At 52.8% G+C, this 15,903-nt stretch overlaps 1 protein-coding gene across 7 annotated transcripts in view; it reads left to right on the forward strand.

Annotated features, from left to right (window-relative positions):
• Positions 1-15,282, forward strand: part of LOC141568886 (uncharacterized) — a 29,164-nt gene extending 13,882 nt beyond the window's left edge. For 3 of the 7 annotated variants that reach the window (XR_016023048.1, XR_016023049.1, XR_016023050.1), the window contains one exon: positions 13-4,197. The gene's annotated coding sequence lies outside the window, so the exon portion shown is untranslated. Of the gene's footprint in view, positions 1-12; positions 4,198-9,691; positions 11,687-12,061 lie in introns of those variants that run through there. The other 4 variants (XR_012492155.2, XR_012492150.2, XR_012492152.2 and 1 more) reach the window with 4 other exon arrangements.
• Positions 15,283-15,903: the final 621 nt, after the last annotated feature.

Consider the following 15,903-nt stretch of genomic DNA (forward strand, 5'->3'; position numbering starts at 1 on the left):
TGCTTTTCACAGGCTGTGGGGCCTCATGCCCTGTGCCCCACACACAGCGAGAGGCCGGCAGACAAGTCACTGTATTGTCTGAAGCCCCTGCGTGGTGCCACGGCCGCGGTCTCTTGTCCCTTCTGGCAAAGAATCGGCGCCCTCGGCCCCTCTGAGGCACAGGAGATGGATGGCTGACCCACCGAGGAATCCTGCTCTACAAGGTTAGGCGTGTTTGCCCAAGAAATATGGATAATGCTCTTATCACATATGACCTTTACTATGTGTGGAACACTGTCCGTGATAAAAGTGCCATTTTTTAAATGGTTTTCACACCAGGGTATCCAGCCATTAATCATGAGGCTTGGGAAGACTGTTGTCGCTGCCTGGGAAATCCTGGAATCCCGGGTTAGATCCTGGGCAGCTGCTGGCGGTGTGCGAGCGTTACTTCGTCACAATGGGCATGACCCCGATGACATCCTGGGCCAGGCTCTCCTGCAGGGCTCCGGAAAGGGTCTGCCTCATCAGCACCCGCGGCCGTCCTGTCCATGGGGTCCTGATGGCAAGCGTCTTTGCGTCCCAGACCTGATAAATAACTCATTCTCGATGCTTCTGCTGAGGTTGGATATTTAGTGTCCACTGTATACTTAGACACTGGCGCCTCCATACCCCCTCACCCCCCTCTCTGCTTCGGCCTTGGTACTGTTCGGTGGGGCATGGCTGATGCTGTCTGCCCCCGCCTCCACCTGCACGCCTGAGGAATGGCAAGTGATAGAATTCAGGATATTCCTTTCCATCTGCAGCTGGTGAACACCTGCACTGTCCAGTCAGGTAGCCACACCCCCCCCACCACGTGGTTTGTGAGCACTTGAAACGAGGTGAGTTCAAATTGAGAGGGGCTGTGGGTGTAAAATACACACTGGATTTCAAAAGCTGGGGACAGAAACACATGCAACATATCGTTTTAACAATTTTTATACTGATTACATGTTGCAATGATAATGTTTTGGATATATTAGGTTACATAAAATGTATTGTTACATTTCATTTCCCCTGTTTCTTCTTTACTCATTTAACGTGGTTACTAGAAAATTTAACATTTCAGATGTGGCTTGTATTATACTGCTCTTGAGCCAAACGTCGGCCCCACCCCTGGCCCCACACCACACCTAGATGTGAGCAAAGCAGTGGGAGGACAGTATAGAAAGGTGGGTCTCTGCCTTCGGGGTGCCCTCCTGACCTTATGGGGGATGGAGGACAGTTGCCACACAATCTGTGCAAACCAGCACCCTTTGGGGGCTGTTTGTGCTTTTCAAACCTGATGCTTGGGCAGGGATGGGTTGCAACACACTCCACTTTATGAATAGATACTTCCTGGTATACTTGGGCATAAATGGGCAGAGGCAGCCGGGGCCTCCTGCGTCCCTCCTTGGAATGGAACTGGGGTGACCTCAGAGGTCATCCACCTGAACCAGCAGTGTCCCCTCCCCTGTGGTCTGATGCCTGGATCTGTCCTGGGCCAGTTCTTAAAACGATTGGGTGACACACTCCAAGGAGGTGCCCCCAGAAGGCAGTTCCCAAAGCATTCTGGGTGGTTTCCAGGACACATGCAACTGTAACCTAATTTCCACCACTGTCCAAAGAAGCACCTGGAAAGTGTGGGTACCTGCCCTGTGACTGGAATATGTCCCCATCAGGGCCCTCGTGAGTCTAACTCCTGTACCAATGAAGAGTAAGAGTGTCCTAGGGCCAAGGGCAGCAGAGTGAGGACACACACAGAGGGCCAGGAAGCAGACCCTGTGGGATCTGCCTGTCGGACTTTTGGGGGCGTCCCTGTATGCCAGACTCTGCTGGGTGCTGTGGGCTTAGAGATAGATGTGAGTCACCCCTCAACAGGCACTTAAACCCATCCTCCTAAATACATCGTGAGTGAGTCCACAGGATTCCTGGGGGCGCTTAGCCCCACCTGAGGATTTGGAAAGTCACAGGGAGGAGTGGAGGGACTGATGCCTGTGCTTTGAAGGACAAATTACAGCTACACCAGAAAATAGAGGCAGGAAGGACATGCTAGGCCAGGACGTTACGTAAGCAAGTCTCCGTGGAATGTGGCAGGACGAAGGTGGGAACTGCGCAGGCAGGGGCCTGGGGGACCCCAGACTGTTTGTTCTCATGAACTGTAAAGGTCAAGGCGAAGAGTGACAGGCAACAAAGCTGGAAGAGTCGATGGGGGTGGGCGGGAATGAATGCCACGCCCAGGAATGGATCTTCCCCCCACACACCCCCACAGACAGTGGGGCTCTGAAGGGCCCTCAGCTGGGCCACACGAGGCCAGGTTTAGTTTTTCCTTAAGTTGTTCTGGCAGCCAGGGCATGAAGCTGGAGTCACACCAAATGGACAAGGTCTGGGGCCTGGGCTCAGACACTGGTGTTAAGAATGGAAAAGAGGCAAAGATCCAAGAAATATTTCAAAGACATAATTGGCCAGACTTGGTGTCAGATTCAATGTAGGGGTCCAGGCAGACCCCTTGGGGTCAAGTGTGTGTCTCCCACATGCTGGCTCTGATCTCCAGATATGACAAAACCACAGGCCGGCCTCAAATAGATTCTGGAGGCGGTAACAATATCCATCAACACTGCACCCATGGGCCCAAGCAGCCTCGCAGCCACCCACCGGTTTCCTGCTGACCTCTGGCAGTGGTCAGGACAGTGGAGGCCACAGGGGGGACGCCCCAGCTGCCCAAGGCAGCAGGTCAAACACAGCTAAGTAACTAAATAAAGATGTGATTGTAATGATGATTTAATTGAAGCACCTCATTAGTTTCATGTGAGAGGTGGGAAAACACGATAGCACTTCCCGAAACTCATTGTTTGCCTGGCTCTCAGACATCCCCACGCGACGTCTGGTTGGGTCGAATTTAAGTATGTAAATTTAATGGTTCAGTAAGTAAAACTGCCTTATTGTTTGGAATGGTCTGCGCAATAATTTATGGACTTGGCTGTTTCCTTTGATGGGTCTCCATGATGGAGTAGGTGATGGCCGTGAAGGAGGTATTTATATAAAGCGCTCAGGGAAAGTGTGGAGAAAAATGCAGCCCAGAACATTGTATTCCTGGCCAGCAAGAGCAGACTGGTGGCCGCCACAGAGCAACGACACATGGTCTGACCCGGAAGAGACCTAATCAAACAGCCAGGACAGCTCCAACCTTGGGCGCTCTGGAGGGTCAGGGAGCAGGAGCCTTCATTCCCTCCTAAATCCCTAAATCCCTCCTCCTTGGTTCTAAAGTGCACTGAGTCAACGTGGCACGCAGAAATTGGGAAGAACTGGGAACACTCTAAATGGGCACAAATCTAGATATTTTGGCATTTCATCCACCACCTACTTTCTGACCCAGTCCTAAATATACATACACTCTCCACCCCATGCCTGCTGGGGGCAGCTAGTGACATTGGGGTGGGGGACAGTGGGCAGGGATGAGTGGAGATGACCAGGTACAGGTCACCGGGGCAGAGGTCAGCCGGAGGACCAGGATGAAGGGCCACATGGGACCCAGTTTCTGTCTCACCATGGACGGTGCAAACATGTAGCAATGAGAAGGTGGAGGTCTGGCAGCCAGGGGCTGAGGCTCTTCCACACGTAATGGATGCAGGTGGGAGGACAGAGCTGGTTGTCATAGAAACCTGATCCTCTTTATTTTTGCCTAAGATAATTGGAAAGTACCTGTGAGCACTTGCCAACTGGTGGTAAGGAGAGAGCGGGCAGGGGCTGCAGGCCGACCTGTGTCCTTGGTCAGTTCCTTGCTCATTGCTGTCTCTTTGTCCTCTGTCCCACCTCCCCCAGTCCCGGGGAGGGGGGGAATCCAGTATTGAAAACTGGGTACAGAGAGAACCATTTATCACTCCGCTTTGATTGTATGACTTCTATCCTGGGCTAATGGTGAGAAAATCTGATGGAAAATGGCATTTGGGGAGCCCTGTTAAAGAATAGTCCATCTTTAACAGGTGGAGACATTTTAATTCAGGTCCTAAGGATTCTGCACTTAACATATGATGGTGGATCAGGGCTCGTGAAGGGAGGATGCAGTCTGTGAGTGAAAGCAACACATCCCTTCCAGCAGGCATCTGTGGCCGGCAGCCCCCTCATTCTGAAGAGGTGCTGCTGAGGACCCTGCTGAGCTGAGGGCTTCGTGCTCTGTCAAGGTTCTGGCTCATTCCATCATCAAGCGTCAGCCCCCCCCCCCCAAGCTTTCCCCCGCCCCGTATCAGCTTGGGTATAAATAAGCATGACCACCTCCCACCTTTGCACAGCTGATTATCCACTTTGTGGATTATCTACAGCCATTTTTTGCATCCAGCCCAGCATTATCACCTTCAACGGCTCTCCCCACCCCACCTGAGTGGAGAAGCCTGCTCATTTGAGATTCGGCCTCGGAAAAACACAAGCCTGAGAGGAAAACAAACCGCTATCAAAGCGGGGTGCTAGCCTCATAAGATAAAGGCCCAAGATTTTGTATCATGCGCCTTGTTAATAGAATAAGAAAACTATGCTGAAATCAAGAAGCCTCCATGTTTGTTTCCAGTTCACTTCTCCCCGTAGGGAGACGAGCTCCCCAAAACAGACTGATAATTACAAACAGCTATTAACCATTCTAACAGTGACAAGAACCACTGATCTCCACTGAGGGCTCACCCCATGCCCCGCACCAAGTCAGGTCAGGTGGATCCTGTGGGGACAGAGCCCCAGAAAGCAGTTTCCAGGCTCTCAGCCTCATATAGAAAGGTGTTGGCTCAAGTAGTAAATGGTCATCAACTGTGACTGGATGGCCGTCAGCTGTGGCTAGTTGGCCATCAGCTGTAACCAGTGAGCCATTGGCCACTAATATAACTGCTGTGGCTACGCTAGCAGAAAGAAATGGGGGCTAGCAAGAAGATGGTGGCTGGGCTGGCAAGCGCAGATTACAGTTAGGATGGCGGGTTGCGGACAGTGTGGATCCAGCCTCCAGTGAGACTATAGTGCCGCCAGAGAGAATATACTACTATGACTCCCCTACTTATGGTTCCGTGGGTGTTCCTTTTTGGCCTCACCATGTCCTGAGTTCTTATGTGGGGAGCAGGAGCAGAGAACCCGCAGGCCTCCCTGCATGACAGATCCCCTCCCCACAGGTCATGGCTGGGTCCCCAGGAAGTGGACTCGGAGGCCAGGATCAGAGTACAATTAATGCTTTAATCGGGAAGGAAATGCAGCAAGCTCCAGTCAGGGTGTGGGAAGTGAGGTAGGGACAGGAGACAGCCAATAAAAGCGCCTCATTCATGTAATTATTTCCGTGGGCAAATGGCACTCCCTCCCTGTGGGGACTCTGGGAGACAGAGACCCGCCCCAGAGCTGGGCAGCTGTCCACCAACTCCCTCCTTGTCCACTGTTTGGTTAGGGCTCCTCCTGGGGGCACAGCGCGTCAGCACGTGTCCGGCACTTCTACCCCGGGGGACGGACCCCGCACAGGAAGTGAGTCCAGGTGTCAGGGTGAACAGCGGGAATGTCCAGGAGCCATGGGTGTGGCATCAACAGGTTCGGCGACACCATTTTAAGACAGGAAAGGAAAGCTCAACAAGGTGACTTGCCCAAGGCCATACAGCTAATGGCAGAAAGGGGTGCTCCCCAAAGCCCAAATCCTCCATGACTCTGCCAAAGGGGCCTTGGTGAGCCTGCCCCTGGGCTCCCCAAAGCACCCGGCTACCAGGTCAGAGGACATCGCAGCCCCCCTTTTACTGCCCCCCCATTACCTCTCTGTGGGGACAGAGCCAGGAGTGCAGTTTCCAGGCTCTCGGCCTCACGTGGAAAGGTGCTCACTTGGGTAGTAAATGGCCATCAACTGTGATTAGACGGCCCTCAGCTGTGGCTAGTTGGCCGTCAGCTGTAACCAGTGAGCCATTGGCCACTAATATAACTGCCGTGGCTACGCCAGCAGCAAAATGGGCAGGGCAGGGGGGGGGCTAGCAAGAAGATGGCGGCTGGGCTAGCAGGGCGGATTGCAGAGAAGTGGACGGCAGGTTGCGGATAGTGTGGCTCCTGCTTCCTGTGTCTCCAACCCAGCCGCCAGCAAGAATATAGTGGTGTGACTCCCCTATCTATGGCTCCGTGGGTGTTCCCTTTCGGCCTCGCCATATCCTGCGTTCTTGTGTGGGGAGCGGGAGCAGAGACCCCGCATGACACCCTGCATGACACTCCCACTAGAACAGCACCACAGAATGAAACTCTGACCGTGGCACCAAGGCCAAAGGCTAGGGAAGTGGTAGGAGCATGACCTTGAAAATCCTCTTTTCTCCACTGACACAAAGGAGAGTTAACTGGGCAAAACATCCAGCTGACAAGAGTTGGAGGGGAGAAGTCAGAATCCTCACCCACTGCTGGTGGGCACATAAAGTGGTTCAGCTCCTCCGTCAATGAAACAGAATTGCCATGTGTGGGGGCTGAGCCCCAGAAAGTAGTTTCCAGGCTCTCGGCCTCACATAGACAGGTGCTGGCTCAGGTAGTAAATGGCCATCAACTGTGATTGCATGGCCATCAGCTGTGGCTAGTTGGCCGTCAGCTGTAACCAGTGAGCCATTGGCCACTAATATAACTGCTGTGGCTACGCTAGAAGAGAGAGGAAAAAAAGAGAATGGGGGCTAGCAAGAAGATGGTGGCTGGGCTGGCAAGCGTGGATGGTGGTTTGCGGACAGTGTGGATCCAGCCTCCAGTGAGACTATAGTGCCGCCAGAGAGAATATAGTGGTATGACTCCCCTACCTATGGCTCCGTGGGTGTTCCTTTTTGGCCTCACCATGTCCTGCGTTCTTATGTGGGGAGCGGGAGCAGAGACCCCGCAGGCCTCCCCGCATGACACCATGTAACCCAGCAATTCCACTCCTAGAAATAGACCCTGGGAATTAAAGGCAGGTGTCCAAACAAACACTTGAACACAGATGTTCACAGCAACACTATTGGCAATGGCCCAAAGGCGAAAACAGCCCAACTGTCCATCTACGGATGCACAGGGAAACAAAACACGGTGTGCACGCACAATGGAGTATTACTCAGCCATAAGAAGGAATGAAGTTCTCGCACAGGCTACCGCATGGATGAACCTTGAAAACATTATGATAAGTAACAAGCCAGACACAAGAGGCCACATATTGCATGATTGCATTTCGATGAAGTGTCCAGAACAGGCAAACGTGTAGCGACAGAAAGCAGGCTGCTGGTTGCCAGGGGCTGGGGGAGAGGAGGAATGGGGCGTAACTGCTTACTGCGGGGACTCCTTTTGGGATGATGGCATTGTTTTGGAACTAGATAGTGAAGCAGCTGTACAACTTTGTGAGTATACTAAATGGCACTGAATTGTATTTAAAATAGTGAAAATGGTCAATTTTATGGTCTGCGTATTTTACCACAATGAAAAAAAAATAGCCGCCCACCCTAGAAGAAGGAAGAAGTGATATGGAGATTATAAACGTTTACTGCACATAATTCAAAGGGTGCACTTGTAAAACATAAGAAATCATGACTTTTTCATGCCCCAAATGGAGCCTGGGGACAAACCTAAACCAAGAATAATAAAGTAATAAGCCCTAACAGCTGTGAGAATAAAAATCCTCTCTTTGGCTCACATGTGGATAATCGAGAGTTAACTCTTAATAAAATGATAAAACACAGGAGCAGTGAGAATAAAGATTACCTCCTCAGCCAACTGCCAGAGACCATAGTCATAAAATAATGACTCCCTTTTTTATTTCCCTCGTTTTATTGTACAAGATGTAATTGTAACCGGGCTGTTCCCCAACTTCCAGGGAAAGGTAATTGTCAATCAAGATGAAACATGTCATAATTTCAGTCTGTCCCAGCCTGAGAAGGTCCATATGGTCTTTAAGTGAAGTATGTGAAGCAGTGATTTACAGTGTCTCTAGCAGCTTTTTGTGACATTCAGGGACTTCCTGGACCATCACTTTCAGTGGCCACCAGGTCACACTCCGCTCTCAGGTGCTGAGAGTGTTCTGACCAGATGACACCACCACTGTGGGGTCCTTGGTCAGTCCCCCGAGCCCTGGAAGAAAGATGGAGGAAAGGGGCAGGGCCCCCGCCCAGGTGACCCTGGGAAGAGAGCCGGCAGTGAGAGGGGACAGAAAGTAGTTGAGTCCCATTTTCCCCTCCTGCTGCTGCCTAAAACTTACGTCTTTAGAGCAAATAATAAAGTCTAAAAGTCTGGAGTCAATGGTTTTGCTGTTGTGTTGTTGCAGGGTTTTTGTTTTGTTTTTGTCTTCTATTTGGAGGTTTTATGTCCTTCGCAAGAATGCTTCTGTGGGACGCGGGCGGGGAGCACAGTAAAGGGCCATATGTGGATAAGGAGGCTCCTGTACCCTCCCTGCCCTTGAGGAGGCAGTGCCCTCCTATTGCCCAAGGCCAGTGTCGTTTCAATCACAAGTGCCTGGGCTTGGAGAGATCCTTGAAGCAGGGCCATCCCCGGAACCTCTGAAGTCTAGCCTTGCAGACATAACCCCCACTGGTGCCCCCCCCCCCCAGTACCCAGCACGAGATTTAACAACTCTCCTTTGCCCTTTCCTGGACCCCTCAGCTGGGGCTTAAACCCTGCCTTCTCCGGAAGAGGAGACCCAATCCTGGGCCCTCCTTCTTTTGAGCTGCCATCACCCGCCCAGGCTGCTGTTTTTCATGTTAAATCAACAGCATCTGATTAGCAATGCAAGCACTTAGTGGGGACAGCAGCCTGTCTCCCCCCCACCACCACCTACCACCACTCTTTCTTGGGTCCCCTGGGCCCAGGAGGCTGGAGTTTCTCTGGGGAAACCAGGAGGTTGGGGAGGCTCCTGGAGTTTCTGAGGAGAGCAGCAGAGAGCGCATGCCCACCACTCTCTCACACACACTCACACACACATTCCCATGCTCACACTCTCACAGACTCCCTGCTCACACTCACACGCTCACAGACTCACGTGCCCTCCCAACTTTCAGGAGGCCCCCCCACACCTCATTGGCAACCAGTGTCATTAACTGATAGCTTCTCCCCATCCTCATAATAGTCTAGGCTGTTCAGCAAACCTCCTTTTGTTTCCTTTTGAGAGGGACCCGTTTTGATTAATATTAACTCTCTGTCTGATCCTCTTTCCCAACCGTTTTAAAGGGCACCTCCTCTTGGGCAACGACATTGATCAATTTTGATACAAAGCAAAGCACTGGGATCAATACAGAGAGTGGAGGGAGCAGACTCCATTCCCGAAAGGCCAAGATTTGTATCTTTTTCCTCCCCTGACCTCTTCCTGCCACCCAGACTGAGCTTCAGACACAGCTGGAGGGGCTGCTAGGGCTCACCCTCTGTGTCCAAAACCAACTAAATTACCTCTGAAACAATGTGATAATCAGCTGGGCAGAGGATGGCGCCTGGGCACCAGCAGGGTCCTGCTCATCCTGTGTGCCAGTCTCCTCCCCGCCCTTCCCCGGCCCTCCCCTCCCCACTGCTCACGGCCCTGCTCTGGGCGCAGCCCCCTCATTCAAGAAGATAGCCTCCCTGCCCACTAGCTGCCCTGGGCCACGGCACCAACCTGGGGTGGGCGGTGAGGTGAGCCCTGCCGTCCCCCCACCTCCCCCTTCCTCTCCCCTTCCCTCCACCCCACCCCTTCTTTCCTCTTCCCCCAGATCTGCTGTAACTGACATTTTCCATCTGACAGGTTCTGTTTTCCTGCCTCCGGTTGCCAGGGAAACACACGGAGAGGACCGCAGCCAGAGAGTCGTCAGCTGCCTTTTTAAGGTGCCTTGGACATAAACAGCACTTTCCATAATGGGAGCCGGGCATAGAGGGTTTAAAAAAAAACACAAAACAATACAATACAGAAGACGAGGCTAGAGTGGGGGAAAAAAGTCAGGGGAAGAGCCCCCCCACCGGGTTAATGGCAAAGAGAAGGAAGAAAGGCAGAGCCAGGAAGCCCCACACTGGGCAAAACCAGGCACCTTTCTGAAAAAAAAAAAATGATTCTCTCCCTGATGTGAAAAAAAGCAGACACCTAGCCCCAGCCCTCAGCCAACTCCTAAGGTCTGCAGAGACAGCAGGCTCTGCAGGCAAGTCTTAGCACCCCCTGGGGACTTTAGCCCCACTGAGCTGCAGGGGGCTGTTAAGATAGAAGCCACCTCAGGTAAAAGGGTGTTCTCCCTGAAGTGACAGGGAGCAGCCGGCCTCTCCTCTCACCCGCGCACACCCACCCCAGGTCTGTCAGTAGAACTCTGGATTCTGCCTTTGCGCATCCTGACAGCCCTCTCCCTCTCCTCCCCGTTGCCAAGGTGGGCTCCACCATTTTCCCTGAGCTGTGCAATTGCCTCCCAATCAGTCCCGCCCCCCCCACCCCTTTCCCATCCTAGGCTGCTGCCAGCAGTGACCTTTCCTTACACAAGCCTGACCGACTGTGGAACCCCCGTGACTTCCACTTGAGAGCACCTGCTACAAAGTGCTTACCCTCGAGCCCAACACCCCTAGCACCACCTGACCTCTGGCTGACTTAGTTTTCCAGCTCCTTCTCACATCTGCCCATTGCAAGCCACTGGAGTCCTGCAGTGTACTTGTACTTCCACACCCCAGTTCTCCAACCTGGAAGGTTCTTCTTTCTTATCCCTGCTCAGTTAACAAATGCCCACCCATGATCCAGTTGAAATGTCACCTCCGGGCAGAACCCTGCCTGCCCTCCCTGGCCAAATTGGTCCCCCCTCCATTTTACTCTCACCTCTTCTGTTCAGCACCCACCTTGGGTTTGGTTACAGGACTGTTGCCCTCGCAGGTCTGAGGACTCTGGAGAATTTGTCTGCACTTGGCATGGTCCATTGCATACAACAGGTGCTCAACAAATGTTATTTCTTTGTCCTCATGGTGGGCTCCGTGAGGGGAAAGACAGGTCTCCTTGCAATAGATAGGGCCTGTGGTAACACACAGTGGTGGCCATCCTGAACCACACCTGCACAGCAGACACACCTGGTGGCCGGTAGGATAACATCCCTGCCTGCTGGGAGGAACCGGCAGGTTGAGAGGAAGAACTTCCTTTAAATGGGTTCATTGAAAATCTTCACCATGAAATGTCGGAGAAACCAGAAAGGATAAAAAGGATAAAAAATGGAGTGAACTGTCTTTAATAATCAAAAAGTATAAAGAAGAAAATAAAAAGTTGTTCATAATCTCACAGCCCAGATAACTCTTTGACATTTTTAAAAACTCTTACAAGCTGAGCACATTCCTTTTAAAAGCCTAACTCCCAGCACGTGTTAAGAGATGGTCAGTCTCTCAAGGTCGAGGAAATGAACTGGGGTTGTTTGGGAAGCACCACAGAGGAGGGTGCATGGGGCCGGGCTGCACAGGCTGGACTGCACCATGAGAGGAAGGCAGAGGGGGGCCCAGAGGAAGGAGTGTCCTGGAACAGCAAGCTGACTGGGTCTGGAAGAAGACAGGCACAAGCGGGGAGGGGGGACTCACCGTCGGGAGACAGGTCAGGAAGATCTGAGTGCTAAGGCTTCTGTGTCACATCAGAGGGACTGGAGCTGGAATAGCCTGGTCTCCATACACCCCTCCCGCTTGACCATGGTGTGGTCTTCAGTGACCAGCCCTTAGCTCCTGCCTCCTTCTCTCCTCTGGGAACGCAGGTCATGCCTGGCCAAGGGGTGGGCAATTAGCAGCTGCTCCGGCTGTGCCATGCCCAATACTGTTGAGTAACAGACTGAATGAACTTTGGGTTGGTGGCTTGGGGTAACTGGGAGGGTCTCTGGGGACATAGCTATCCTCTCCAGGGGGCCTGCTCCTTGGACAAAGGCTGGCTGCAGGGGGCCAGCTTGGACCTGGAGCAGCTCCCAGCTCAGGTGCTGTTGATGTCTGTGAGGGGATGTCTCCCCACAAGGCTTGCTCCCCTTCTGTGTGTTGTCCTGTGCCCCCACCCCACCCCCTCCCCCAGAGTACCAGGCAGCCAGAGAGAGTGTGGAACAGCTCTGAGCTGAGAAAAACAGGGGATAGAAGGAGCCACCTGTCTGCATGACACCGACGCTAAGAAATCTGCTTTTCTTTCCAGGAGCAAAGGGAACTGGAGCAAAGGGAACTGATCTGTTATGAACGGCAAGTTCATCTCCAGAAGTTCAGGCCCACCCAGTGTCCAGGGGGCCATATCCTAGACAATGAGAATTATCATGCACCTCATTTGCATCATGCTTTTTAATTTCCCAGAGTGCTTCCCCATCTTCATTTCATTTTGTCCTCTCCACAACCCTGTAAGATAAATGGGAAAGACACAGACTTAACCTTCCTTTATATGTATAATGGTTGGCCAGTTCGTCCCATGGATTATCAAATGATGATATAGGGAAACTGAGGCCCAGAAACGTTAGATCAGCCGCCCAAGGGGTCAGAGGAGACTCAGAAAGAGTGGTTTGTAGCTTCTGAGTCAGGACTCCTCTTGGACAACAGTGCCTCCCAGAAATGGTCCTTAATAATGATGGTGGCAAAGATGACGCTAGTGACATGTATCGGATTCATGTCTTATCAGTTCACAGTAGATGATAAAGTTTGAGAGGGGATCAGAACCAGACTGAAGAGGATCTTGGTTGCCAAGGTCAAAAGTTTCAACTTTCTCCAGGAGCAGCAGCTATTCAGCATGTTTCCAGGCGGTGTGTGTGGTGGGTTGAATGGTTGCCCCCGAAAGATCTGTCCCGTCCTAATCCCAGGAATCTGTAAATGTGAATTTACTTGGAAAAAGCGTCTTTGCAGATGTGATTCAGTGGAGGATGTCATGATGAGGAGATCATTCTGGATTATCTGGGTGGGACCTAAATCCAACCACAAGCGTCCTTCTAAGAGGGAGGCAGAGGAGATTAGAGCCGGCAGGGTTGCACTTATTTGTTACAGCAGCCACAGCAGGCTGATGCCGGGTGAGCAGTGCAGTGCCAGGGGCACAGGCTCTGTCTCACTTGCTGCTCCCTCCACAGGGGGCTCAGGCCTGGCCCGTCATCTAGACTGAAGAGCAGGCACCCTCGCCTGAGGACCCCTGGTTGGCGAGCACGGAGGCAGGACCAGGTCCTGAGTGTCCTGCCCCATCCCAGGGTCTCCCTCAGATCCCAGATAACTGAAGACTGTGTCCCCACCCCCCACACAGCCCCTGTTTGTTCCCTACACAGACCCCACTCCTCAGGTGAAAGATATTTTCACCTGATTTGCATCAATTAGGTAAGACTCAAAAAAAATCTCTGCCTTTGTTCAAAGAGTTTACTTCCAAAATAAATCAGAGGGTGAGCTGGGAGGCAGTCTCTAGACGCTGAGAATGCCCCTCCTATTCTCTAGCCAGGCTTGTTGGTCGCCCCTCAGAGGCCATGACTGAAACCGGGGACCAGGGAACCCTTGGGCTTGACTCCCATTCTCAGGATTGCCCTCTTTGGAGTCAAACCCTAATCTCTCCAGTCTTCAGTTTACTCATCTGAAAAATGGGATTGTTTTCATGGCTCCTTCCCAGGGTGGTTGCAAAGATAAATCCAATAAGAGAACACATGTGATGTGTTCAACAGACGCGTCAGGCTCTCCATGGATGACGATGGTGGTGGTCGTGATAGTGTGTAAGTGGGCAGGGCTCCTAGGCAGCTGGGCGGCATGTTTGGAGCCTGAAGACTTCACAGGAATGAAGAGCCCACACTGACCTTTCCAGGAGGAGCAAGCCTGGCCTGAGCCAGGCCAGCATCCACAACGCCCAGGGCTCCGGGACCTGGCCAGCTGCCCACCTGGAGAGGCAGCTCCACTTTGCTGCCCAGAGAAAGCCCTGGGCGCCTCCAGCCCTGTTGCTTGGATCTAAATTAATTGCCTTTGTTGCGTTAATCATGCAAGTGTTCACTGCGATTCTTTTTCAAGAGGCAGATCCTTGCGTTGCTAAAAATAAAAATGCATGACTCACAGCTTCTGAGGACCTAAACGAGGGAACCCAGCGTGGCCTTTCTGCTTCTTGGAGCTGGGCCAGGGTGCCAGCGGGCTGAGGGGCTGAGAAGGAGCCCCGAGCTTGCACCCGGCTGCAGAAGGCCAGAGAGAGGTTCCAGAGAGAGCAGAGGGCTCCCAGCTGCTGGCCGTGTCTCATCACATCACATGACACCACAGTCGTTCAGAAACCTTTTGCACCATTTCTGTGAGCGCTTCCTCTGCCCTGCTGTTTGGGGCAGTATCTTTGAAAGGCTGAGATCTCGGGTCTCGTTTCTGATCTGTATTGCAGCTCACTGCTGCTCACACCAAGCCTGGGGAAGCAGTGAGAGTCTCCCTCATATGCCCTGATGTGTTCACTGTCCCTGGGCCGTCCACAACCTTGCCCCGTGAAGGGCAGGCGGCTGCGTAGATTCACAGGGCACCAACCTAACCCAAATGAGCCAGACGACCCATTCCCACCCCTTCCCTCTGATGCCCCAGCAGTCCTGCTCTGGGAATGCCTTGTGCAGTCCTCCCAAGCTCTGTGAAATCCACCTTCATTTGCTTCAAGGACAGACCTTGGGGCCAAGAGGCAGCATCTTGTGACCTTGACAAGAGGGGATTCTGGAATCGGAGACTCGGGCTCAGGCAACCTCTGCTTCCTCCTCATCCAGATGGGGGTGTTAGCAGACACCCCTCAGTGGGTGATGTAAGGAGTGAGGGAGGGCACGCATGCAAAATCCTCAGCCAATGCCTGGCCCAGAGAAAGCTTCAATGCATGTCATCACCGATTAACACATATTGTTAGTTTCTGTGTTCACGCTCCCTCTCTGCTCTCACAAACGTGGGACCCCCGCTGACCCCATCCTCACCCCACATCTCAGTCTTCAGCCCCTCTCCTTCCTGGGCGTCTCAGCCTCTGAGTCACGGACAGTTGGCCGAAAAGCAAACACTGTGGGTCCCCACCCGCCCCTGGGAAGCTGCAGCTGAAGAAAGGAAAGCCGTCAAAAGAATTTTCTTGGCAGCCAAAGCCCCTCCGATGAATCAGGGTTCTTTTCCGATTACTTACTTTATTCCAGGTGACCTGCTGGGTCATCTCCACTCCCCTTCTGGGTGCAGAGTGGGCAGGACCGGGCATGCGGGGCGGGGATGGGGGGCAGAGGTGGATCTGTGCTCAGAAATAAGGTGCTGACAAATCCCTCTCAGCACCCCCACCCCAAAATCGCCCTGCTGTGGCTGGAGCCCAGAGCGTGGACATTGCTTCCTGTGCATAAAGTCCCCTGCAGTGGCCACCACCTCCTTCCCCCTGAGGTGTCCCCTTCCTGAAAATCATCTACTCGGCTGTGGGCAGTGTGGGGCGAGGGATTCGGAAAGAGCTTTGGGGTGGAGTGGGGCCCTAATCAACTCTAAAATGAGAATGTGACTGAAAGTTTGAGGCAGATGGCCTGCGACTGCTCTCTCCGCCGTGGGCCAGGGGCAGTGTTAGGGCACACCTCCCCTGCCAGCACCCTAGGACCCTCCAGCCCTGAATGGGCAGCAGTGAAAGCCATCAGGTGTCAGGTTAGAGCTGGCGGCTGGGGCTATACCCACGCCTACCTCCTCTTTGTTCTCCGTATTCAGAGAGCAGGACAGCTGGGAAGGGGTCCCCTCTACACACAGGGATGCCTGTTCCCCAGGAGTCTCCATCATAGCAGGGACTTAATGACCAACTATTTCCTGGTGCCTCCAAATGCACGGGAAAAGCTTAAAGGTGGCAGTTAGCAGTGAACCACATTAAACAGCAAAAGGATCCAGCAGGAGATCTGGGTGTGTGTGCTCTGTGCCCCCAACACCACCACATGCACCCCCTTTATGAGTGCAGGTCCCAGCCACACTGATCTGTAGGCAGCTATTATGCCGCAGCCAAGCTGGGGTGGGGGTGGGGGAAGGTGGAGAGTGGGAAGAAAAACCCGTAATTAAACCTTTGAGTGCAAAAGGTTC

Source organism: Rhinolophus sinicus, chromosome 12 (genome assembly GCF_057876585.1).
Source record: "Rhinolophus sinicus isolate RSI-liver-muscle chromosome 12, RSI-T2T, whole genome shotgun sequence".
Taxonomy (NCBI): domain Eukaryota; kingdom Metazoa; phylum Chordata; class Mammalia; order Chiroptera; family Rhinolophidae; genus Rhinolophus; species Rhinolophus sinicus.